Raw genomic sequence first — 26,167 nt, 5'->3', positions numbered from 1 at the left:
CTCACCACGCTCGTGTCCCTCACCACTCACTGCCTCACCACTCACCACGCTCACTGCCTCACCACTCACTGCCTTACCACGCTCGTGTCCCTCACCACTCACTGCCTCACCACTCACTACCTCACCACGCTCGTGTCCCTCACCACTCACCACACTCACTGCCTCACCACTCACTGCCTCACCACGCTCGTGTCCCTCACCACTCACTGCCTCACCACTCACTACCTCACCACGCTCGTGTCCCTCACCACTCACTACCTCACCACGCTCGTGTCCCTCACCACTCACTGCCTCACCACTCACTACCTCACCACGCTCGTGTCCCTCACCACTCACTGCCTCACCACTCACCACACTCACTGGCTCACCACTCACTGCCTCACCACGCTCGTGTCCCTTACCACTCACTGCCTCACCACTCACCACACTCACTGGCTCACCACTCACTGCCTCACCACGCTCGTGTCCTTCACCACTCACTGCCTCACCACTCACTACCTCACCACGCTCGTGTCCCTCACCACTCACTACCTCACCACGCTCGTGTCCCTCACCACTCACTGCCTCACCACTCACCACGCTCACTGCCTCACCACTCACTGCTTCACCACGCTCGTGTCCCTCACCACTCACTGCCTCACCACTCACTACCTCACCACGCTCGTGTCCCTCACCACTCACTACCTCACTGCCTCACCACTCACTACCTCACCACGCTCGTGTCCCTCACCACTCACCACACTCACTGCCTCACCACTCACTGCCTCACCACGCTCGTGTCCCTCACCACTCACTGCCTCACCACTCACTGCCTCACCACTCACTGCCTCACCACGCTCGTGTCCCTCACCACTCACTGCCTCACCACTCACTGCCTCACCACTCACTGCCTCACCACACTCGTGTCCCTCACCACTCACTGCCTCACCACGCTCGTGTCCCTCACCACTCACTGCCTCACCACACTCGTGTCCCTCACCACTCACTGCCTCACCACACTCGTGTCCCTCACCACTCACTGCTTCACCACGCTCGTGTCCCTCACCACTCACTACCTCACCACGCTCGTGTCCCTCACCACTCACCACACTCACTGCCTCACCACTCACTACCTCACCTCGCTCGTGTCCCTCACCACTCACTGCCTCACCACTCACTGCCTCACCACGCTCGTGTCCCTCACCACTAACCACACTCACTGCCTCACCACTCACTACCTCACCACGCTCGTGTCCCTCACCACTCACCACACTCACTGCCTCACCACTCACTACCTCACCACGCTCGTGTCCCTCACCACTCACCACACTCACTGCCTCACCACTCACTGCCTCACCACGCTCGTGTCCCTCACCACTCACCACACTCACTGCCTCACCACTCACTGCCTCACCACGCTCGTGTCCCTCACCACACCTCCTGCAGTCTAAATAGACATTCTCATTCCGCACCACTCACCTCACCCCCACTTTTACTCCTCACCTCGCCTCACCCTAACACTTGGCTCCTTTGCAACAACACAAGACAGAAATAAAAAAAACCCAGTTTTAATTACCCCCATCAGTGCCATCGTCATGTTCTATTAGCGCTCGTGCCAGCGTCAGTGTCATTAAGATAATCACGGCGGTGGCCACGTTAACACATGGGGACCGCTCACCACTGACGATGCTCATGGAAGCTTTGCGATGGCGCCACACAGAGACGTCGACATACAACTATGTACACAACAACAACAACAGCAGCAGCAGCAGCCGCCATTCACCACAAAGTGACGGTGACGCCACCACGGCGCTTGTGCCAGGCTAGGTGCACTTTGAGACCACGTGACGTATGCATGTACTTTGAACTTCTTTCACACCGAATATAGCCAATCGGTGGTGCTGGAAGTGTCGAAGGCTCGCTGACAGGAGGTCAAGGGACAGACCCAGGTTCCAGGAGTTGACTGACTCAGATGATTGACAGATGCACCCACCTGTGCTCCCTTCTGTGACAACTTGCTGTGCTTTAGCCACCAGGCGGTCGCTCCTCCGCCCTCCGCTGTTGTTGGACGGCGACTGCCTCCAACTGTCCAGCAGCGTCCTCCATGAGCCTCCTCCACAGAGGCCGATCTTGATACTGCTGGTACCAGTCTTTGGCAAGTCCACATCACCCTGTGCCACACCAGCCCATCTTTTCTGTTGCTCGTGCCTCGCCCGTTTACCCTCTTCCACCCGCGCAAACAGAAGCTGCTTGGGCATGCTGTGGCTGGGTATGTGGACTACATGACCCAGCCAACGCAGTCTCGCCTGCCGGAGAGGAGCCCGCCGATGGGACTGTGTCCAGATATGTCGAGGATCTGTGCGATCTTCTCACACAATCCAAGTGTAGTTAGATCCAGGACGGATCGCAGGCAGGCCAGCCTGGAAGTTTCCAAACCCGCGCGCAAAACGGCTCCCCGTTTCTCGAGCATGGAGAATGGAGGGAATCATTGTGGCCGAGAAGACCCGAAAATTTGATACAAATATACAAAGAAAATAAGCACGCATATGTATAGTCTTTGGTTCTCTCGGTAAAGTCACGTAGGTATAAAATGAAATAAATTAAATCACGACGTTTAGATTGCAACACAAGCAATCATCATCAGGTGGGAAAACGACAGCATGGTTTGCCCACCTGATGATGATTGCTTGTGTTGCAATCGAAACGTCGTGATTTAATTTATTTTCTACCTACGTGACTTTACCGAAAGAACCAAAGAGTATGGATCCCTGCAGTCACGAAAACTTCAAATCAAGACTATCACGCACATGTAACCACATAACAATACAATACTCACCATTTGCCACTAAGCGACGGTGACGTCACCACGGCGCCTGTGCCAGGCCAGGTGCACTTTGAGGCCACGTGAATTGTCGAAGGCTTGCTGACGGGAGGTGACGGGACAGACCCAGGTGCCATGGGTTGACTGACTGAAATAACTGGCAGATGCACCAGCTGTACCCCCTACTGTGCCAACTTGCTGCATTTTAGCAACCCGGTGCTCCTCCCCGCTCGTAACATAACAACACACACACGTAAACGTACACACAAACATGCGTGCACACATACAAAGACAAAGATCCCCCGTATAGCCTTGAAACACTGTTAGGGCAAGTGCTGTTCGTGAACACCGATGAAGGCCGGCACAGCACAGAAGGGGTGGGTAGCCAGCACCACGCCCGGCCGCCTTTGTCTCCCGAGTGGCGATGTTGACCCACCGCACTAGGCACTCATTTAAGGCTGAGTCGACCTAGGGGATTCCCAGAACCGGTTCAGATAATCATCACCGGTGTTATCCGTGAGCGGAATCGAACTCGGTTCATAGGGGCAGTGCGCTCACCGCTACACTACCGCGCGCGCACACACACACACAAACATGCGAAACAGATACAAACAGACGACGCGCAACACACAAGCACGAGAGGGCTGACATGCCGAGCCACTCATTCTCAACTCAATCCTGGCGGCGCTAAAGTGATGTTGCCTCCGAGGCACAGGTGGGGAGAGTCTGGGGGCGTTTTTTCAGCGGCGAATGGTTCCTGTGTGCCATTACGTGCTGTCGAGAGGTAATTACAGCCGGTGTTAATTAGTTCATTGGCAGGAATAAATAATTAAAGCAAATATAATTAAGCTTGCGTGCGGTTGCCTGAGCAAGCGTATCGGCCTTACGAGTTCCTCCGCTTGCGACCCTGTGGGGCCACTACCGCAGGTTCATTGCACGAGTCAATTTTGATTTACTTCAACCTATTAAGCACTTGCATTAGCATCGCGTCCTCGGGGGAGGGGAGATTACCGCTCGATCACCGATGGTTGTAATCACGGATATCGCGCCATCGGCGTGCTGGTGGCGGAAGTTCAGCGACTGCCGCTTCCGCGTGAACCGCACTTGGCAGGGCCGGCCCCCGGGGCATCTCCAGCAGAAGAGGGGCCCCGAGGGCATTACCCCCCCCCCCCCACTCCTCCCCCGACCAAAGTGAGAAACGATGCATTTAGCAGAGTAAGATCGACGCGTTACACAGGGCTCTTCAAAACTGCCGGCTAATACGTGACTTCGTTTGTGAAATGCAGCTTGGGTGTGAAATGTCCCATTATGAACATATTTAAAACACACATTCACGAGCTAGCCTTAAGACGTCTTACTCAGTGTTCTCTGCGTGTTTACGAATTATGTCATTTGCGTGTCATTTTTTTTTAAACGTGGACCATGACACCAGCATACATTTACCGCCAATTTCTTTTTGAAGAAAGACGTCACGAGATGTTTACCATAATGCTGCGAATCAGACGTGGGCGCGAAACCTTACGGTGACTACGTCTGCAGTATTAACCAGTGCGGCCTTTGGGAATTCGAACCACGAATCCCTCGCACCAAGCGGCGCCCACTCCACCACGGGCACTCATCTCTTCATATTTATAACGGCGTCTTTTATCCACGGCGCTTTACAAGGGCTATATGAGTGCCACAACGAGGGTCGCTAAAGGTGATACGGTGAATCGGGATGGGGTATGGGGGAGGGCGGTGAGTGGGTACGGGATTTACGGTGGGTACCCTCGGGATATGGAGGGAAGGATGGGCCAGAGAAGAAGAGGTGGTCTTGACTTAAAGCTTTCGTGACTTCCAGGACTTAATATTCTTTGGGTCTTTCGGTAAAGTCATGTAGATAGGTTCAAAGAAAATAAAAATAAAAACTACGTCGTTTCGATCGCAACACAAGCGGTCGAAACGTCGGAGTTGTTTTTGTTATTTTCTTCGAACCTATCTACAAGACTTTACCGAAATTCCCAAAGAAGCTGAGGGGGGGGGGGTCTTGAAGGAGGAGCGGGCACGAGACAGGGAGGGTTGCTATTTGCTTCATCCATAATAGAGGGGTTTTGGGGGGGGTTCGATCGCGTAAATAATAAATGTGTCGTTAAACCCGCCACCACCCGACACAGCCAACTAGTAAGGTTTGTCACGTAAACAGAACGTGCCAATTCGTCACTAGTACAGCACACCGGTGTGTTGGAGAGCAAATCCACAACTATTTACAATCTGAGTACGACGTTTCGCCAGCAATTACAACCAGCTTCATCAGGTGACAGCCAGATTTGTGGATAAATCCTCCTGTTCCGTTCCTTAAATCGAGGGGGGAGTTAGATGTGATGACGTGGATGATATTGGTTGCGAAAGCCTACCTGTTAAACTACTTGCTTTCACGTGGAGGGGAAGCTTGTTCCAGTACAAGGGCGGGCAAAATTATGGATACCATTCCCGTCGTGAGGGACGTCAGTCACTGTAGTTTCATCACCAGCCGTGATCGATCCACTGCTGGATGAGGGCCTCCCCAAGCCGTCGGCCACCTCTCACGACAAATGGACTTCGGTTCGATTACTTTGAACGATAGATCCGCGTTTGTTTGTTTTTCGCTCACGGTCGTAAAACGTACACAGGCAGGCCTCGCTTAGCGCGGCCTGCGTGTTGAACCGTCACAGCGTTCTTTGTCATCGGGGTGGGAGGGGAGGAGAAGTTGACAAAAATTGTAAATCACAAAAATCTACAAAGCGCTCACGAGTTCGCGAGAAGTCCCAGCGGTGCCGACGGAGGAGCCGTACCCGCCCCCATCGTCCGCTCAGCCAATGAGAGCGACGGACGCTGTGAGCCAATCAGACGGCGCCCCCTGCCCCAGTCGCAGCCCAACATTCGATTATTATCACGACAACAACAACCTTGAAAAACAAATAATCGATTTTTGTTGTTATTGTTGTTGCGTTTCTGCCTTCTTCCAATGCCACTTGTCACACGTGCTCTCCACCGCGGGGCCAGGGTAGAAGCCAGAGAGAGAGAGAGGGTCTCAGCAGGCTCCACGTGACAGAGACCCCCCCAGCACGTGAATGTTGTTGGACCGGGAGGGCATCGCTCCGACTGGGAGAGCTGCAGCAGCAGCAGCCTCATCTCATCAGTCATCATGCCACGCCGTCTCATTGCAGGAGGAGCAACATGAGAATGCTGCACTCGTGATGGGAGAGTACGTAGCCACGTATTGATATCACGACAAGAAAAATGTACGAATGAAATGTACTACTCCTTGCTATTTCTTATTTTAGGTAAGGCCCATTGAGCTGGATACGCTTTTTTTGTTTTTGTAGAAGCGAACTGGCTCTCACTAATGATTATTCAAGGACGTGGCTAATCGCGTGGACGTTGATAGTAGCGGCCGAATACTGTTAAACGCGTGCTGTTGATTTCTAAATGTGGAGGCAAAAACCGGAGAACCCGGAGAAAAATCCACGCGACCACGGACGGAGAGAGAGAGAGAGACACGCAAACTCCCAAATACAGCAGCAGCAGGCGTCTGGATCGGGGTCTCGAACCCACGATCGTCCTGCATACCAGGCGAGGCCGTTAAAACATCTCGCCACCGTGACAAGTAATGTCTCTTCATCATAATCGATGTGGCAGATAAGCCCGTTGGTGTCCACTGCACATTTCGTCATTTGTTTCCACTTGCCTCTGGCTTGGAGCGCACTGCAGTGGCCACATGTTCCTGGCACCACTCTCGTATGATGTCGTGAAACCATTCTCTGTTAGGTCTTCATCTCTTTCTAGTTCTTCATGTTTACCATTATTATTAGCGATGTTACCGATACCCTAATATTACAATAGCTCTCATATAATGCTCATACGAAAGAAATAACACCATCGGGAAGCATTTCCACATGCATGTGCCGGTTAATAAGTGAATACGCGTTCCTCCAACAACGTATCTTAAGCGCTAAGCGAGGTCTGCCTGTATATATTCTTAAGTAAATCTCATCTTGTGACGACAACCTCTGCTGGTATTTGCCGCTTGTTTGAACCTCACCTTGGTGCGCGTGTGTGTGTGTTTACGCTGTGTGGGTACACGCTGACGTGTGCTGTAATGAGACACGTAGTATCTGTGAAACACACTGACCCCCCCATAATCTTACTGACACCAACACTCATGCTGTGGTCCCTCGAAATTTCAGAGCAGTTGCTCAGTTGCTCTCTCTCTGGAGGTGGAGCTCATCTCAGCCGGGGCATGAGCGGGCCACTTGCGAGGCCACGCGACTTTAATTAGCGCGGCATTTGATGTGGAAAATAACCCCCAGTGCGTAAAACCCTCCGCTTGAACGCTCATTGGAGATTCCACAGCTAAGACGGCGTTCCTCAAACTTAGTTTTTTGTCCGGTGGAACACTCGGCCGCGGACTGCCCAGCCACAGCCACCCTCGCACGCCCCGGGTGACGAAACGCGTTCACTTCTCTCTCTAAATACCGGTAATTACGGGCGCCATGGTGGGGAGATGTTTAAACACCTCGCCTGGTATACAGGAGGTCGTTAGTTCGATCTCGACCCTGACGCCTGCTGCTGTATATTTGTAGTTTGCGTGTCTCTCTCTCTCCCCGTGGTTGTGTGGGTTTTTCTCCGGGTCCTCCGGTTTTTACCTCCATATTTAGAACCAACATCACGCGTTTAGAGTGTTTGGCTGCTAGAAATTCCAACATGATAAAACAAACACTGCGTTTGAACTATCATTTGTAGCCAGGTCGCTTCTTAAAAAGAGCTATATAGCTGAGTGGACCTAACTTGGTAAAATAGAATACAAAATGTATCATGTTACCAGAACATCAGGGTAATTTGCCTAACTTATTTTTTTTGTAATATATGTCAAATATTAATCAGTTGTCCGAAAGATTGTCATTTTTTCCGGATCAACTTGCGTTTGCTTCACAGCCCCACGTACCACCTGGCGGACCATCACAGACCACCACAATTTGAGAACCACTGGCCTAAGAGAATGCAATCGTCATCCATGCAAAGTGAATGTTCCCCGGCTGGGCTTCAAGAGAAGCACAAAAAGCCCAAGCGGCCCCCATACAACTTTTACCGACAGCCCAGAGCATCTGTACCGAGCAATATTTGAATTTCAATTTAATTCCGTATATAACATTTTCAGGATTTTGCACGGTTATTTTTAGGGGATTACATTTCCCTCCACCTCTTTTGTGTGTGAGAAAGTTTCTGTAAGCCACTGCGCGCGTATCGAATGTAAGCCCCATGCGCGCGCTGCTAAAGAAACCGATTGTACAATTGGCGGCACTAACCCGAGTGTAGCATTACACAGAGGCGTTTTATTACAGGGCAGGGTGGGGAGGAGGGGCGGGGAGGAAAACAAATCTGCGCCAAAGTGTTAGGAGCAACGTTGCAATGCCACACGCCGAGATTAGATTTAACTCTGATGGATTAGGACGCCGTCTCTGCGCGTTGACGTCTGCGGCCGCGCGCGTGCGCCCCGGCGTCCTGCCCGTCTGCCAGAGCTGGTTACCGCGCGTCCTTCCCCGCGGCGTCACGCACTCCCCCTACACGGATCGCGTGTGGGGGTCCGCACCAGGACCCCCTCCCCCCCACCCCGTGGTCCCCAGATGCAGCCACGGCCATGCTGCCCCGGGGGGCCACGGGAGGGGCGCAGGGGGGTCACTCCCAGTCCCCACCGCTGTGTTTCCACGTGGTGGAGAGAGAGAGCGAGGGAGGCAGGGAAATGAGACGCAGAGGCAGGGGAGTGAGCGAGGTGGAGGATAGAGTGAAGAGAGACAGGGGAGTGAGCGAGGAGGAGGATAGAGTGAAGAGAGCCAGTGGAGTGAGCGAGGCGGAGGATGGAGTGAAGAGAGGCAGGGGAGTGAGCGAGGCGGAGGATGGAGTGAAGAGAGACAGGGGAGTGAGCGAGGAGGAGGATAGAGTGAAGAGAGGCAGGGAAGTGAGCGATGAGGAGGATGGAGTGAAGAGAGGCAGGGCAGTGAGCGAGGCGGAGGATGGAGTGAAGAGAGGCAGGGGAGTGAGCGAGGCGGAGGATGGAGTTAAGAGAGGCAGGGGAGTGAGCGAGGCGGATGATGGAGTGAAGAGAGGCAGGAGAGTGAGCGAGGAGGAGGATGGAGTGAAGAGAGGCAGGGAAGTGAGCGAGGCGGAGGATGTAGTGAAGAGAGGCAGGGGAGTGAGCGAGGCGGATGGAGTGAAGAGAGGCAGGGGAGTGAGCAATGAGGAGGATGGAGTGAAGAGAGGCAGGGGAGTGAGCGAGGCGGATGGAGTGAAGAGAGGCAGGGGAGTGAGCGAGGCGGAGGATGGAGTGAAGAGAGGCAGGGAAGTGAGCGAGGTGGAGGATGGAGTGAAGAGAGGCAGGGGAGTGAGTGAGGAGGAGGATAGAGTGAAGAGAGGCAGGGGAGTGAGCGAGGAGGAGGATAGAGTGAAGAGAGGCAGGGGAGTGAGCCGGAGAGGCAGAAGAGCAAGAGAGCAGAACGAGGCAAGGGAGTGAGCGAGAGAGGTACAGGAGAGGGTTGACGGTAGAAAGGTGAAATAGCCTAGTGTGTGCCCAGTGCTGTCTAAACTCATGCAAAAGTTAGTCCAACAGGGCCAATGGTCGCTGTAAGTGAAACATCCCACGAGTTTCCCGTCTGCATCGGTGTGCGCGTTAATGGATGCTTTCACTTGTGCCATTTTATGCAAGCGGCCAAAAACATTTGTTCTGGTCCGCCCGAGTCTCTGGAGCACCGCGAGCGTGAGCCTGAGCTCGGCTCACGGAACCCACGGCACGCGCGCCGGTCTCGCTCGCACCTGGAGAAGCTGCAGAATCGGCCCCAATGAATTTCAATTACGAAACCGCTTAATGAATATAAATCACTGGTGTCGAGATATATAATGCTTTCAAAATATTTATGTGCGATGATAGTTTGCTCAAACAAAGTGTTGACATAATTGATTCAGCTGTAATTAACTCACGCTGGCTTGCCTCCTAGCTCTGCTCGTGCCTCCCTGTCTGTGCCTCAGCACGGCGCATCTCTCCTCCTCTTGTTGTTGCAATCGTCTCCAGGGGCCATGCCTCCAGTGGCGGGTGACGGGCGTCATCTGAAGCGGTGCCGTTTCACCGGCGTGAAGATAGTGTTTGTGGTTGCTACGTCTTTTGAGGGACAAAACAAAATTAAGACATTTTGGAGGCAGAATATTTCACATTTACTGCTCGTGAATGTAGGAGTAAAGCGAGGACTTGAATGTTTCCGAAATGTTTACACATTGCTCAGGACAGCTAGGTAATAAAAAAAAACATTATTTGGCGATGTTGTGTGGGCAATAGTGCACAAGTATAATAAAACAAAAATTGAATAAATGTATCCATAGCACTGCTTTCAAAGGAAAAAAATATGTAGGCAATGTATCAGGCAATGGCCCTCTTTTTTCATAGCACATGGCAATGCCAGAGGAGTAGAGTGGAAAATAAAATTGTAGAATGCACTTTACACCATGGGCCCCGATAAGCATTACATTTTAAATCTGTTTCCTGATGAACAGTTTTTACATTGGCATTGGAATAGTTACCTTGTAGTAGCTAATGAGTAGGACTTCCAAATACAGGATGGTCCTGGGATCCTGGGAAAAACAGGACAAGACTAGGTGGCAATTCTAGCTGGGCTTTCTATCGTGGGTGGATGCTTTTTGTGTGGCTATTCTGCTGGCAAACCGTAGCCTTCTGTGTTGCGAGAGTGATGTAGAGCTCTGGAGTAGTGAGAAGCTGCTCTGCCCCCGTAAACTCAAGACATGATTTACGTCAACAACATTTTGGGTTTGAAAGTGTTCATGCGAGGTGACGGCTCACTCACAACAGCGCTTCCCCGGCGCGATTGATCCTGCCGTGGGCACCACGGTAGCGGGATGTCAACTACCTCGCCTGCTACATGCGAGGTCGTAGCTTCGATCCCGACCCTGACGCCTGCGTATATTTGGAGTTTGCATGTCTCTCTCCCTGTGGGCGCGGGGATTTTTCTGCAGGTCTTCCGGTGTTTCCCTCCATATTTAGAAACACGCGTTTATAGTATTTTGCTGCTATAAATTTCCACATGATAAGGCACTTTGTTGAGCTATCATTAGTGGCCAGGTCGCTTCTAAAAAAGAGCTATATAGCTCAGCGGGCCTTACCTGAGAAAATTATTTTTTATAGTTGAGTTTTTAGTTTAGTTTTAAATCGATTAGTTTAACAAATTAGTTGATCATATCAACAACAGATGCCTTTGGCAGGGAGTCTGTGAGTCGCGAACATTCCTCGCTGAGATGTCTTCTTTCCGTACCGGCACCGCGTCAAAGACCACGCGTTCCCGCGGCACCGGCCTGCAGATCTCTGAGCGCGAACGAGCTGGGAGCTTGGCGTTTCCGCTGTCACTGGGTTTTTGTTTTTAATTGAAAGTTGCTGACGACAGGGTGACCGCCCCAAGTCATGTGCCGGGGGACGCCGCATGTTGGGATTCACCGAGAGGGACTCAATGCGGATCGATGAGAAGTAAAACACCGCGGGTTGTATTCAGGAGGGAAAACAGAGGAGGGTAATGAGTTTCGGAATTTAGTGAAGGCACACGGCCGGCGCTTTCTTGCGCTTCTTGCGGCAGCATCGACGAGGAAACGGGTGGACGGCGTGACAAGAGACTCCAGAATAACACGGGCCACAAACATGTTGGCAGGAGGGGCAAGGGGAGGCCGCAGAGTGACAAGGAGGTAGATGCAAGGCAGGTCGACATGGCAGGATCATCAAGGACACGGCTGTTGAATTTAATTGATTCGAGAAGTTTCTGGTGTTTGCTTGTATTATCCCACCCCAGATGCAAAAACAGTACTCCGTTCAGGCATGGACCGATGGCCCATTCATCGTTTCTCCCTCTGGAGCCTGGTGGGTCCGCGTGGACTCGCGTGGGGCACACTCAAGAGGGGGGGGGGGGAGGGGGCTAATGGGCAGCAGAGAAACGGACTCAACGCAAGGCCTCGAGAAGCACTGGAGGTAATTTTGGGGGTAGAATTCGCATCAGTGACAGGACGAGTAATCATAGATATTGGTTCGTTCAAAAGCCAGCGAGATGGCGAGTGAGTGTGCCTGGTTAGCTGTTCGGACAGGTTATAGTTGGGGTAGAGCTAGCACGAGTCTCTGGTTATGTCGGTGGTTAGTTGGTTGGTAATTGGCTGTTGTTAGGGGTGAGTATAGTACTTGGCTGGCTGTTGTGCTCCACACCGTAGCCTGCTCACCTCTGCTGCTATCTGTAGCGCACCGCCTCTCCGGTTTTCATTCCGTGGAGATCTCAGCGCGGCGACGACGTCACCCAGGAGACCCAGCACGACCCACACGCGCGCCGGGCGGCCTCCCCGCCCTAACAAGTCAAGCAGGGTGGAATTTCAATTTGGGCTCCTAGATTAAAGCGTGCGCTTTGTGATGCATTCTTGCCGATAGAGACTTAATGAGCAAAGCAAAAAGTGTCGTGTTGACGTCGAGCAGTACGGCTCTGGAAGCCGTGGGGAATTGAGGGCGGTGGGGGGGGGGGGCAGCAGCAGTGGTGGCCGCTGGGAAACTCTGGGAAAAAACTTTGCAGGGTGCTCCTCCCGCGCCGATGAATCCCGACGATTGGAGGCAAAGGCCCGCCCAGCTTCTCGGCACTTACACGCAGCTTCCCCCTCCCCCCCCTACATGCTGGGCGACTCGGAGGGATTTTCGGCGATGTGCAGACCCGTGCACAAAGAAGCCGCGTAATAATAAATACAAATTATGCGTCAACCCAAAGCTGGGGTTCTCTCAGCGAACGTGGCGGCTGCGTCTGGTTGTGAGGGGTGCGATTCGGGTAAAGGTAAATATGGCTCCGGTCAAATCACTCGGAATGTGCCCGATCTCATCAGATGAGCGAAGCTAAGCAGTAACGAGCCTGGCGAATGGTGCTTGAGTGGGTGACCATCACACAACATGCAGGTGGCTTTAGGCTGCCGCTGTGCCGGGCCACACTGTTAACACAGAGCGGTGCAACAAAATCGCCCGTCGTGCTGCCCTGTGTTCCAACATCCGTGCCCTTCACCAAGCCGCCCTGACCAGCGGCGGTGGAGTACGGTCAAATGACCGGCCACGACCCTTTAAACAGGCCCTTGTGGATCCACAAAGGGGCTGTAACGCGTGGCCGCCGTGAGGATGAAACCGCGCGGGCAGAGGAGCGCCCGAGGCCGCCGCCACGCGCCGCGAGGCGATGGAGAGGTGCGAGCCGAGTAATGAACGCGTCTCGCCTATTGATCGCTTGATAGTAATTCCCTGGCAGTGCGCGGTGTCACTGTCGGGATTCAGTCCGCCGCAGCCGCCGTCATTGGCGGCCGCCACGCAACTTTAGCGCCTGCAAATAAGGCGGCGGCGGGGGGTGGGAGTGGGGTGGGGGGTCTGTGCCGCCACACGCGTCTCGTCCGCGCATCGCAAACGTCCACCGCGGTCTGCTTACTCACGGAAATTTGACAAATTTTGTCAACCGACAAAATGTTACCTTCACTCACACCGCCTCATAAAAAAAACTCAGCATCGGGTTGCAATGTTGCGCCCGAGTTGAACGTCGAGCGGGTACGTTTAGTTATTGCTTTTATCGCACACTTTCGGCAGTTGATAGTTTTCAAACAATATAGTGAACGTGTGAGCCGTGGTGTCGCGGTTATAACGCTGCGCTACGAACCCGGGGACTCGAGTTCGATTCTTGCTCGCGGCCAACATCAGTGACGATTATTTGAACCGGTCCTGGGCCTCCCGCTAGGTTGTTTCAGCCTCAATTGAGTACCTCCTGCGGTGTGTAAACATCGCCACGAGGGAGGCAAAGTCGGCCGGGCGTGGTGCTGGCTACCCCCACCCCTTCGTATGCTGTGACGGCATTCATTTGTTCTCGCTAACAGCACTTGCCCCAACAGTCTGTTCAGGCTACACGGGGATGGGTCTTTGTGGCGTGCGCGTGTGAGCCAACAAAGAGACAGCTCCAATTTGAGGACCTCATGCGACAGGCCGCTCAAACTACACTTGCGTAGTTGGTTATATTTTTATTTCTTCTTCTCCTCTCCAGTACATGTTTTCAAGATAAACAATGCCAGCTTTGATGTGTGGATTGGTGTAGACGTGAAGCCGACCTAAAGGTGAGTGTCTGGGAAATGAATGGCCTTTGACATAATAACACGGGGTACCGGGGGGGGGCGGGTGAACGCGTTTGCCGAGTGGGCCAATTGGGCTCCATCAATTGGCGCGGAGCGTGCAGACAGGTCAAGTGACCCACAGCAGGCCGTAATGGGGTGGCCGCTGAGATCTCCATCCGTCACGGGCTTGGGATTACCACTCGAGGGGTAATTTACACGATGGATGTTCCCACTTCTTTATTTTCTGATCTCGGCGCGCGGCCCGTGGGCCGGTGTCGCGCTGCCGAATCGATGAAGCGGCGATGAAACGCGCGCCGCCATAATGTGAACGCGCGACATTGCCATGATCTTCAGGTTTTTTGATGGCACGATTTGAACCCCCCCCCCGCCCACGGCAACAATTCCGCGCCCGCCTCGAGGACACGGAGGCCACCGCCGCCGCGCTTGCGGACAAAATACGTGCGCCCACGAGTTGGGGAGTGAGAAACCACCGGCGCTGAACGCTGGTGCTTCGATGGTGGCATGTGTCCGATGAGTCATCAGCTTAAGTGGAGTCGAGAGGGACATTAAACGCTGCCCTGATTTGTCTACGAACACAGCTCCTCCAAGCGTAGATCCGAGGCTTCATGTAACCACAAACATTTGAAAATATACTTAAACGCGTACGGTTTTAACCATCAATGGCATTTTATCACGGTGAAAAAGTTTTTGGTATTTGTTGTTGTTGATAATAGTAAAGATAGGCGACTACGACTCCTTGTACTTGTGGATAGATACACACCCCCACAGAGATGTTATATCGAGCTAGGTGGCTTAGTGGTAGAGAGCGGCTCCCAATCAGAAGGTTGCAAACTCATATCTGGGTTGGGGGTTAACTCAGCCCATCATCCCTCCGGGATCGATCAAATGAGCACCACCTTATTGGGAGGTAAACGGTGCTTGTCCTATGGGTAGCCTATCATATGTGGCCAGGTTTCTTCTGAAAAAGAGCGATATGGCTCAGTGGGCTTTACCTGGCAGAATAATAAGAGTGAATTGACTTGCCTCCGCCGTAGAAATGCGGAATTCTCATCCATGGTGCAGAGCCGCAAACGGGAAATGGGCATCACCCACAAACGCTCATTCGACTCTTTCGATTTGTAAATTCCGAGTTTGCGAACAGCTCTCAGCCACCGTCGTGAGTGATCGTACCGCTGACCGCAAGAAACCCATGTGGCTGGAGTTGCGGCGACGAAGGGGTGGCATCAGTGCAATATTATTCTAGTAGCAAAGGGGGCAAATGCTACGGTCCCTGCACTTTCAAGGACCCCGCACTAAATGCTTTCAAGCTATCAATTCCAGTACAGTGATTCTGCACTTGCTCTATTACTATAGTACTATACCGCCTTCAACTTTTATGAACGACTGGGTGTTCAAGGTTAGCGATTTGTCTTATTATCTAGCTGTATAGCAAATGAAAAAATACAATTATTAACGTGTTTTATTTATTTATTTAGGGCCCCTTTATAACATTTGCTACAGGCCCCGCACTAGTTTCACCCGGCACTGGGTGGCATGGGCCGATGGGATGGGGTGAAAGCGGGGGGTGGGGGGGGGTTCGTCACCTCCCACGTGCCACGCTTACAAGTCCGGCAGTCGCTTATTTCACCACCAATTTGCGTGCGGAATATAGAGCAGCAGCGGCTCTGGGCGAAACGTCTTTGTGTAACGCTGACGCTAAATAGTGCGCCGCGTGCAGAAAGCTTTGAACGTCGTGCTACGTTTTGTAAAGTCACATTAGCGGTATTAAAACGAAGGCGAGCGGTGACGATAATGTAATGGACTCCGCATACCTTGCGCAGTGCAGTAGCAACGCGCAAGTGGAGCTACTTTACTTCAAATTTTAATCAAGTCTTTTAATTAAAAGCCATACATTTTCATTAGCAACTTCCGTTTCATTAAACAAGCACGCTCTCGCGTGCAGTCCAATGCGTGTCGCCCCTTCTCGTGGAGCGGCATGCTCCGTGGCATTTAATGTGGTTATTTGGTAATTTAAACAAATATCAAAAATAATTAGATCTGTCTCACGCCTGAACAATGCAATCACGCTAAGCTAAGCGCTAACTGGGCAAAATTAAAGTGGGGGTTTTTTTATTGCATTTAAAGGGATCAATTTTCACAAATCCTTCGGAAATTACTTTTACAGTCGCCTGCTTATTCTGTTAATAAGACCGAATCTTTAATTGCTTTAAAGATGACGATTATTCCGAGTGAGGAAAGCAGGCGGGAGAGACACGTTCCGTGATTGCCGAGACGGGGGAGAGGAAGCCGATGGTTCACGCTAATCACGAGACTCCTGACAGAGGCGAGAATTGCCATGGTGGTAGCGACGAGATGCCAACTTCAGCTACTCACAGGGGCAGGGAGCCCTCACAGGGCCAATCAGGCAGAGTGCGGTTTCTGCGCTTGCATTCCAGAAACCCAACGGATGCAAACGTGCTGTTAGACAGAAGACAATTTGCGAACTCTTTATCGCGGGCGGCCCCGTTTATCGGAGCTGCTTTTTGCGTCTTGGAACTGCCCCGCGCATCTACGATGAGCAAGGTTGGCTATGTACGGCGCGAAAGAAGTTCAACATACGCACGTGTATGGAGCTGCTGTTGGGAGTGTTAGTATAGTGGTTAGGGTCCTGCACTACGAACCCGGTAAACCCAGGCTCAATACCCACTCATGGCCTGCATTATTGGTGAGCGATATCTGAACTGGTTCTAGACCTCCCCCAGGTTGACTCGGCCCTGAATGAGTACCTGGTGTGCAAACATTTCCACTGGGGAGACAAAGGCAACCGGGCGTTGTGCTAGTCACATTATATCCTCGTGTGCTGTGCCGGCCTTCATAGGTGCACACGAACAGCGCATGCCCCCACAGTCTGTTAAGGCTTTACGGGGGATCTTTGTCTTAGTCTCTTTGGAGCTGATGTATGCTGACTCACAAGTGATGCATCGGTCTGCTGAGGCGTTCGCTTGATTCTAATATTTATGCCGTGGGAGTTTTTATACATCAAGTAATGTTTATCAAGTCCTGTTCGACATTTGTTAGGTCGGAGGTCCGCGGAGCACGCGCGCATGACGTTAACGGTAATCACGTACAATTAGGCTTCACGAAAAGGTCACACGCTGAACATTCACAACAATTTCTGAAAACGAACGAAAAGGGGCGATTGTCCTTCGGAGTTGTTTAAGAAATCAGCCGACGCCGCGCAAAGCTGGGACGAGGTTTGACATGCGGCGCCGCTGCTGCTGCCCCCGCTGCCCCCGCGATCGGGAACGCTGATCACGTGGCGGTGGGGTGAGACGGCAGGGATTAGGGCGTGTGGGGTCACCGGTCTGCCTAACCCCCTGACCCCGACCCCTTTCTCTCCGCGCCACCCCCCACTGCGAGCCGCGGCCACGCGCGAGCGGCCGGCCTCGTCGGTCTGGCCGCTCGCGGCTCCGAGCTCTCGTTGCGTCCCAGGGTAATGGGCTTCCCGGCCACCCAGGAAACGTAACGAAGTCAAACACGCGCGCTCGCTTGATCACCACGTGTATTCAACGTGTGCGGGAAAAGCGGGGGGGGGGGGGGGGGAGTTGGGCCGGCGGACGGTAGTGGAGTGGGGGGGGCAGGGGGTATGGACGCTTTGACCTCGGCACTGCGTCATGGACTCATTTGAAGCTAAATCAGCTGCAGGTGTCGAGGGCCAATTGAACGGCAATTCTCCGAGTTCAAGACATGATTGGGGCAGTAGGCTGCAATCTGCCCATGAATTTTAAAGTGGCGCGGTGCAAGGAGGAGGAAGAGCCGCCCTCGCCCGCGGTGGTTCCTGGAGAGCCCAGGTCACCGGCGTGGGCAGTTGAACAGGTGTGGCATCTTGCAAAGAGAGTCACGTAGACTCGCTGCTCAAGAGCGCGTGTCGCGGCCGAGGGAATCATAACCCGCAAAGGGGAAGGCAGGAAGCGAGGCCCTCTTCAAATGAGCACTTTCCTGCTCGGTGGGCCCTCGTGGTGGGCCCTCGTGGGCCCACTATGCTCGGTGTCTGTGAATGAACGGACAAATTTATTATTGACACTTAATTTCACTGCCTTCATAATCACCACCCGTGTAAAGAGTTTCATGGGGCCTTTTGGACTGCCGCGTTTAATCTTTATTTCATCGGCCGAACATGTCAATGAGAGATATCTATTCTTATCACTTAAGAGAAAATTAAAGGAACAATTACAGCAAGGTGGGGGGGAGGGAGTCGTCATGAAGTTGGGAGTGCATGGGTGTGCATCTTCACAGCGCACCACCCCCTGCCGAGCCCCCCCCCCCCCAAGCCCCATGGGTTTTTCGGTAATAAAACGGCGGAACTCAAGTGCTTCATTCACCTTGGCTCTGGGCTCCGTGCAGCTCCACGCCCCTGCTGCCGTGCTAACGGTTTAATAACGGGCACAGCAACATTAAGAAATCTACAAAAAAAGATTCCAGTTACCATGGCCGTCTGGGCTCCTCATTACGGAGAGGCTGCGTCGGGCAATTATCACCGTGGTTATTGTTAGATTTGCCCTAATGGCTGGTTTGACAGCCGTGTACACAAGGGCAGTGGGACAGAACATCCTCCCTACGGCTCCCTGAAGCCAAATTGGTCATTTTGTTAAATGTCATTAACGGCGCCTCTTTGACAGACTTTAGTCGAGGCGTTGCGATCAAGGTCGTATGGACCTGCGTGTAGCGCTCCGACGCCGACTTGGCGCTCGTTCCGCTCGCCGATCAGCACCCGGCGCGGGCGACGCAAGAGGAAGCAGATCCAACGACGACTCCGCGAGCCGTTGACTAACTCGTCGAACGCACCCTCCGTCCCAGCTATTATTTGCGGGGCGGGGTTTTTCCCCCGCTTTGCACGATCGCGCGCGCTCGCCAAAGGCCCACCACCCCTCTCCCCGAATGTCCCGAGCGCGGACTCGGTTCGCTCGGGTCGCGTTTCCCCGGCCGAACGACCACGAGCGAATCGTGTGGGGCCGCTCAGGTTAAGCTCGGGGTGGGCGGGGGTGGGGCGGAGTGCGATCGGCGTCCGCCTCCGTTGCTCGTCGCTGCCCGTGGTTTGACACGGCGATCACGTAAACCTTTTTTAATAAAGCATTGTTTGATCCGCCGTTTCAGGCTGTAAAAAAAACCTCGTGCTGTCAAAGAGTTGGAAGGTCATAATGGTGGAGTAAAATAGAAAAAAAACTATTGCTGGTAAATTTTGATCAAAAGAAGAACTGACTTTTAATCTCGTGCAATCCAAAAACGCAGCCTCGTTATTTCAACCTCTCTCTGTCTGCGATCGCGTTATTAATAGACGCGTCCTGCCGTCGCGCGCCAGCTCACTCGTGGTGAAATCCAGCACGATAATTGTAATCGCGTCCAGAATAGTTATCGTTTAAATACTTTGTAAAAAATACCTAATAACTTCATAACACGTTGAAATGTAATTATTGCTTTATCTAATTATGATCATGCACGTAAATGAAAATAGTCTATTGTTTCCTCCAAAATGTCCACGTTTATATTTGCACGGGGAGCCACTTTCCTCAACGTATAATTTGTAACGAAAATATATATATATTTGGCGTTAAAATCTAGCGTTGAGGAAACCGATACGATGTTGTTATTTGGGGCGCGAGTAGAGTAAATCAGGCGGGCGCGCAAGCTGTCCTCGCTCATTAAGCCGAAGCGATCAAACGTGACTCAACCGCTGGGGCGCAGAGCCAGACTCCTCGTCCCTCCCCAGGGAGCTCACGGGGAGCGCAGCCTGCCCCACCAGGCCGAGCCTCAGCGGAGCCTTTGTCTCAGAGCCTGGCAACGGTGGGGGGTTATTTTTTATTTCACCATGAATTCTCGTGATCCGAACTGCCTTCCTTCCTTCCTTGAAATTGGTCCCAGCAGATAGGTTGGGTCATCACCGCTCTCGCTTCTAACCCCACCCAGAAGCCCCCTGGTCGATGGGCCATCGCTAACGACCCCCCCCCCCCCCCCCCGCGGTCACTAATCCGGGTGTCTCCACGATGAGCGGCTCTCACGAAAACCTTGCTTGAGGCGCCGATGGCATCAAGCAGCGTGGTACCGCTGCGCGACCCGCCGGGGTTATTCATGGCCCGCTCTCCCCTCCCATTGAGTCGCAAGCTCGAGGACTCTGATTCATAATTCTTTCTGCGAGCTGGTCAACTCCCATTTATTCAAAACATTTTTATTTTCACATTTGCATTTTTATGTACATGCTCGTTTGTTTCAACCTCAAGGGCTCGATCTGCGGTGCTGCGGTGTCGCCCGATCGGCGTGTTTGTTGGTTGGGTGTTTTTATTCATGCCTTCATTGCTTCGGTTATTTACTCCTTGGGTTTTTCCGGTGACGGGAGCGGGAAGCGAGGGAGACGGCCGCGGTAGCTCCTCCCGCGTGGACGGCGCAAATTTAATCTGCGCGTAATTTCTGATGCATGATTTAAAAAATAATAATAATGAGCATTTAATTTTGTTCAATTAAAAAAATCTGTTTCGATTTTGCTGGTTAACAAGAAATGAGTGTTGACAAAGCCGGTCTCATACTGGCAAGAGAGATGACCGCTCTCCAGAGACAGCTGTGAAATTCATGAGTGTGCACACAAAGCCCCCAGGATAGCCTTAACAGACTGTTGCGGCAACTGCTGTTAGCGATTACCACCTATGAGGGGGTGGGTGTCCAGCACCACGCCCGGCCGCCTTTGTCTCCCCAGTGGCGATGTTTTACACATTGCACCAGTTAATCATTTGAGGCTGGGTTGACCTAGGGGAAGCCCAGGACTGGTACAGATAATCGTCCCTGGCCATGAGCGAGAATCGAACTCGGATCGCTGCATTTACAGCGCAGCACACTAACCATTTTACTACCTCAATTACATACATAGTACAAAAAAACATGAGGATCTCCTGTAAAGCCTTAACAGACTGTTGGGGCAAGTTCTGTTAGCTAGCACCAATGAAGGCCGGAAAGGCACAAGAGTAGGCGGGTAGCCAGCACCATGCCCGGCCGCCTTTGTCTCCCAAGTCGTGATGTTTACACAACACACCAGGTACTCATACTGTTAGGTTTTTTCGGTATAGTCACGTAGGTAAAAAATTAGAATTAATAAAAGTAAAATAAAATAAAAATCACGACGTTTCGGAGGCAACACAAGCTTCCGTCTTCAGGTGGAACCGTCACAGCCACGACAGCTGTATCAAGTAAATGAGAGATTACAAGAGTGGTTTTTATTTTATTTTACTTTTATTAATTGTAATTTTTTACCTACGTGACTATACCGAAAAAACCTAAGAGTATGAATCCTTGCAGTCACGAAAGCTTCAAATCTAGAACCAGGCTGAGTCGACCTAGGGGGAAGGCCCAGGACCGGTTCTGATAATCGTCGCTTGTGTTGGCTGTGAGCGGTAATCGAGCTCGGTTCTCCAGGTTCGTGGCGCACGCAGCGCGTTAACCACTTCACTTCCACTCCCGACCATAGTACAGGTACAAACACAAGCAGGCACCACAACAATACGGAGCCACACACACACACAAAGACAAGATGCACATAGACGCATGCGTACAAAGATGCACAGAAAACAAGCACAAACACACAGAGTCCCACTAAACGCAGACATGTGCACATGCTTGCAACCCGCTGTGCGTGCATGCGCACATGGAAGCACACAGGTGTGCAGGAGGTCCAACTGCAGTGGGTGACGACGATGGGAGAGATTAGGCAGGGGCCCTCATTTATTTTTATGATAATGATTCAGCCTGTAACGCACTCCGCATTCACCCACTCTCAGAGGCACGAGAAGGAACCACACACGTGGGAAGGCAGCAGCCAGGCGGGGAACAGGTGTTACCAGCAATTGCCCAAGCTCTGCGGTCCTCTATAGATGAAGATGTTTTCAGACGATAAATCAGTGTCTCTACATTCCTTGCACCAAGGCCCATGCCAACCAGTCAACGCCGCCCCCGCCGCAATGGGAGAGGCCGAGCTATGAGCACGGAGACCTCCTCATCGTCCTCTCCCATGAGCGAGCGTCTCTTGCCTGTGACCCCCCCCCCCTTCCCCGATAGAGCCCCCGTTACCCCCACCCTTACAGGGCACGCGACACCAAAACGCCCATCCACCGGGCCTCTAACCTACATCGCTTTCGCAGTCGTTTATCCAAGCTGCACGCATTCCACGGGGTTGTTTTTTTTGTCCTGCTGCACATGCCCGATGTCACGGAGCAAGCCCTGATGTGGGGAGTCTATAATAACGGGCAGATACGAATACATCATGGCCACGCGGGCCTTCCTTAACACACGACGCTGCGTGCGCCCGCTCGCTGTGCGCCCGCCCGGCATACCCCCCCCCCCCCCCATCCATCACGCCGTGCAGGGCCGGGCAGGGCCGGGCAGGGCCGGGCCGTCAATCACGCGGCCGCTGGGAGCCCCATGGGGCCGGCGTTCCTCGCGTGCCTCGGCATTAACCCCCATTCCATGCGGAGTGCCGTGCGTACGTACGCACACACACTCGTGCACACGACGTTCGCCCGTCGTAGGTTTGCGTCGAGTGTTCGCACGCGTGTCAGGGCACCCGCACCAACCACGCTGTCCAGCCGCACAGACACCCAACCAGCCATACATCCACCCAGCCACACATCCACCCAGCCACCCACTCATTCACCTAGCCACCCAACCACTCACTCGGCCATCCACCCACTGCAGCCTGTTGAACTTTCGCACCGTACTTGGCCAACCGTGATAATTGGAGGTGCGAGGTAAGGACAATAGACTCAACACATAAAACAGTTAGAAAGAAATAAGTTGTCAATTTAGATTTGAAAGTGCATTGCTCCAGTGGCTTCCTACTATCGGAAGGCAGGGCGTTCCAGACGGCCGCAGATGCGCGTCAAACTGTGAACACCAAAACTGAAGTGATCAAAAACGCACAAGGGGTCCCTGCCATAGCAGCAGCGGTGAAGGAGCTTGGCACGTTCTGTTTGTGTGGCAAACCTTACTAATTGGTGGTGGCGGGTTTAACAACACATTTATATTTACGCGATGTAACCCCAAAAAAACCCTGTATTATGGATATTCGTCGTGTTAAACTGGTGAAGGAACTGTTTGGGTGGTTGTTTATAGTGGCACGGCTGGTACCCGTGGGCAGGTGGCCAGTTGGTCGGGGTGAGTTCGAAGTTGGGTTACGGAAGGTTCGGTGCGAGCGTTTGGCTCAGTCGGCTGTTCTGTCCATTCACTGCTTGCCACTCCTCCCTGTGACCGATCTGAGTTTCTGGCATCTGCCCTTATTATACATCTATGTATCTCCTCTTGCGTAACACATCTTTTGTGGTTGCAGATGATTTGGTCAGGGATTATGATGATGATGAAGTGCCTTTGTGTTCATCGTGCCCTGCACTGCAGCTTTATGTAAAAACTCACCTTCAGCCTGACACGATGTTTCCCCGCGTAGTTAACGCAGCGCTCACACAGACGTCAATCAAGAAACCCAGCAGAGCTCCACGGGACTGCACACTTCACATCAACATTCATCGTTGTATTTTGAATTAGTCGATAACGTTTGGCTTCCACTGGCCACTACCTTGCCATGGCAACGAGGTCTGAGTGCCTTGTAGGCCTGAATCAACGTCAAAATAATTTTCCCGCTTTAATTAGCATTGAGGTGCTGCACCGTGTACAGCTTTGAGTCAGTGGTGGAAATTCCACGATCCTCTGGTGGGGAGTATATTCATAGGACAACCATTGCATATACTTCCACTGCACGTAAAGTGGTACTCATTTTATCGACCCAGGAGGGGAGAGATGAGGGGCTGAGTCAAACCCCCCAACCAGGATTTGAACTCGCAACTTTCCGATTGCGAGCCACTGGCTCTACCGCTGAACCAGCAGAACGGGATAGGGGCACCCGGCGAGGCGCTTGTGGCTCTCGACACAGGGAGCTCGGGCAAGCGGGCAAGGAAGGTCCCGCCCTAAGAACCGGTCTGGGTTTGTTTTGACGGTCGCGCCAGAATGCTCTCTTGCAGCGCCACGCCTCACCCCCTTCGTCGGCTACTTAGCGTCGCCGGCACGAGGCGGGCGGGGAGAGGAGGAGGCCTCAGCCGGGAGCGCCGCTGCCATTCAACGGCCGCCGTGAGAAATGAGGCGGCGACGCCCGAAGCTCTCTCCAAAGACCGTGCCGCGTTTTACGGTGATGAATTGGGGAATTTTCCCATTGTCATTTCACCAAATTGCCCGGGCTTCCTCTGGGAGTTCACGCCCGGGAAATGTATGTAAGAGGATCCATTGAGCTGGCGGATCACAGGGGACATCTCGAGCTGACAATTTGCAACACAAACGTTCGGGTGAGCTGCGGAGAGCGGTGAACCCTCCCCGTCTGCCCCCGACACCTCCGCAGCGTGGACTCGAGCGATGGGTCAAGGGCAGGCTTTCGAGCGAGAGATGGCGGTCTCCCCATGTCCACGAGGCCCAATCGGCCGAGAGGGAACGCAGCCGATCAATGGCCAAAGGGCCTCGTTCTGACGCGGCATTGCTCTCATTAGAAGCCCGCGACTTTGTGTCTGTGTGTGTCTGTATGTGTCTATGCGTGTCTGTGTGTGTCTATGCGTGTCTATGTGTGTCCGTGTGATAACGCGATGAGGAGCTTGGCCGGGCAGTGCCTCCAATGACTCACAGTGTCACTGAAAGACCGTATGTGGTGCGACGCTTTCCGTAAGGACGCAGCCATGCCGTGAGAGAAAACTGACAGTTATAATAAATACATTGTTTTATTGTTATAATAATTGCGGGGCACTTCTGCTTTGGGTTGCAGCAAACCGAGAAAGGACCTTTTAAACGGATTTATGTTGAACCTCTTTTGCACTGTACGCAGCCAACCGCACTCATCGGAGGTACAGGGGTAGGACAGCAAACTAACCACAAAAAGCACTTCCAAAGAAATGAGTTTTCAGTTTAAGTCAATGGGCCTTCGCAGGGTAAAGGCCCCGTGCCTCGTGCCTCTATGTGGCGGTGATAGCCTCTACCACAAACACGCAAGCTCAAAACGTATAGACCCTGCCACGTCGCTTTGCACACTCACAGCACACGCGTGCGCCTGTGCACTTCTCCATTATCGCCGTCACAACGCTGGCGCCAGACGCACGCCTGTACGCATGCATGCACGCGCGCACGGGGAGGTGACTATTTTTTTGTGCTGCTCCTGTGGAGCCCTCGCCACGGCGCGGACACAGCCGAGAGCAGAAGCGGACACCAGGCACACTCACCGTCGCGGCCAGAGCCGTGCCGCGAAAGGCAGAGCCGTGACACACTGGAGAGAGCAGTGCCAAGCCTGCCAGAGCCGTGTGGCGCCGGCCAGAGCCGTGTGGCACTGGTCAGAACTGTGTCAGACCGGCCCGAGCCGTGCCGCGCCGGCCCGAGCCACCACCGTTACTCTGCACGCGGCCCCCCGCTCTGAGTCTCCGTCCCCTGGGAGTTCATTCGACTGAGTGACGGGAGCGAGTGGCGAGGCAGCGAGGAAGCACAGACACTATTTTTAACGTGAACCGAGTGAATGCGTGGCCTCCCCGGCTTTGTGCAGGGGCGTGGGGCGGGAGTCATCGCCACGTTGGGGCTTTTGCTGAAAGAAAACATTCGCAACACTTTCTCCGTCTTAAGCGCCTTAAGCCCACAGCACTCCCAGTCCCAGGGCTTCCCCTTAAGCCCCCACAAGCAGCCTTGTGCCAGGGCGGTGCTTGTACGACTCTGCCTGTTAATAGTTCGGAGAGTTTGAGCACAAATACCATGAAACAATGTTTTCATTTAAATCGCATAATCTCTAAATTTTCCACCGCTCTTAGCACGCGGCGAATGAAAAATAAACTCTTTAAGGGGAAGCGGAATGCTTGAACGCGACGGAAGCCAATAAATTGCAGTCAAACAAGTCTTCGAAGCTTTCGGCGGCGCAAATCCGGGGAATTTGTTCGCGGTTGCCTTGCGCTCATTTATTCACCGTGTTCCCTCCGCCTGACGGAGCAGAAGAACATCGGGGTTTGAGAACTCCGTTCTTTGCGCGGTCCTCTTGGTGGGGGGGGAGCGGGGGGAGTGGGGGGGGGGGTCCAATCAGCCGCGCAGCTCGAGACTCAACGTTCGCGGGCGGTGGGCGGGAGACAACGTGTGGCCACACGTCGCTGCCGCCCCCCC

General features: G+C 53.1%; 1 protein-coding gene and 1 long non-coding RNA gene across 6 annotated transcripts in view; one reads left to right on the top strand and one right to left on the bottom strand.

Moving 5' to 3' along the window:
- Positions 1-26,167, top strand: part of LOC133349799 (zinc finger protein 385D-like) — a 134,218-nt gene that overhangs the window by 46,505 nt on the left and 61,546 nt on the right. The window lies entirely within an intron of this gene.
- On the bottom strand, positions 2,016-25,401 carry LOC133349800 (uncharacterized). The gene is made up of 3 exons (XR_009755983.1): positions 25,252-25,401; positions 23,414-23,506; positions 2,016-2,150 (listed from the first exon to the last, which is right to left on the bottom strand). It is a non-coding gene; the product is annotated as an uncharacterized LOC133349800 (long non-coding RNA).

This window comes from Lethenteron reissneri, chromosome 31 (genome assembly GCF_015708825.2).
Source record: "Lethenteron reissneri isolate LAM-NWPU_2019-01 chromosome 31, ASM1570882v1, whole genome shotgun sequence".
Classification (NCBI taxonomy): Eukaryota; Metazoa; Chordata; class Hyperoartia; order Petromyzontiformes; family Petromyzontidae; genus Lethenteron; species Lethenteron reissneri.
The sequence above is the reverse complement of the archived record's forward strand: the minus strand, read 5'-3'. Positions and strand labels throughout refer to the sequence as shown.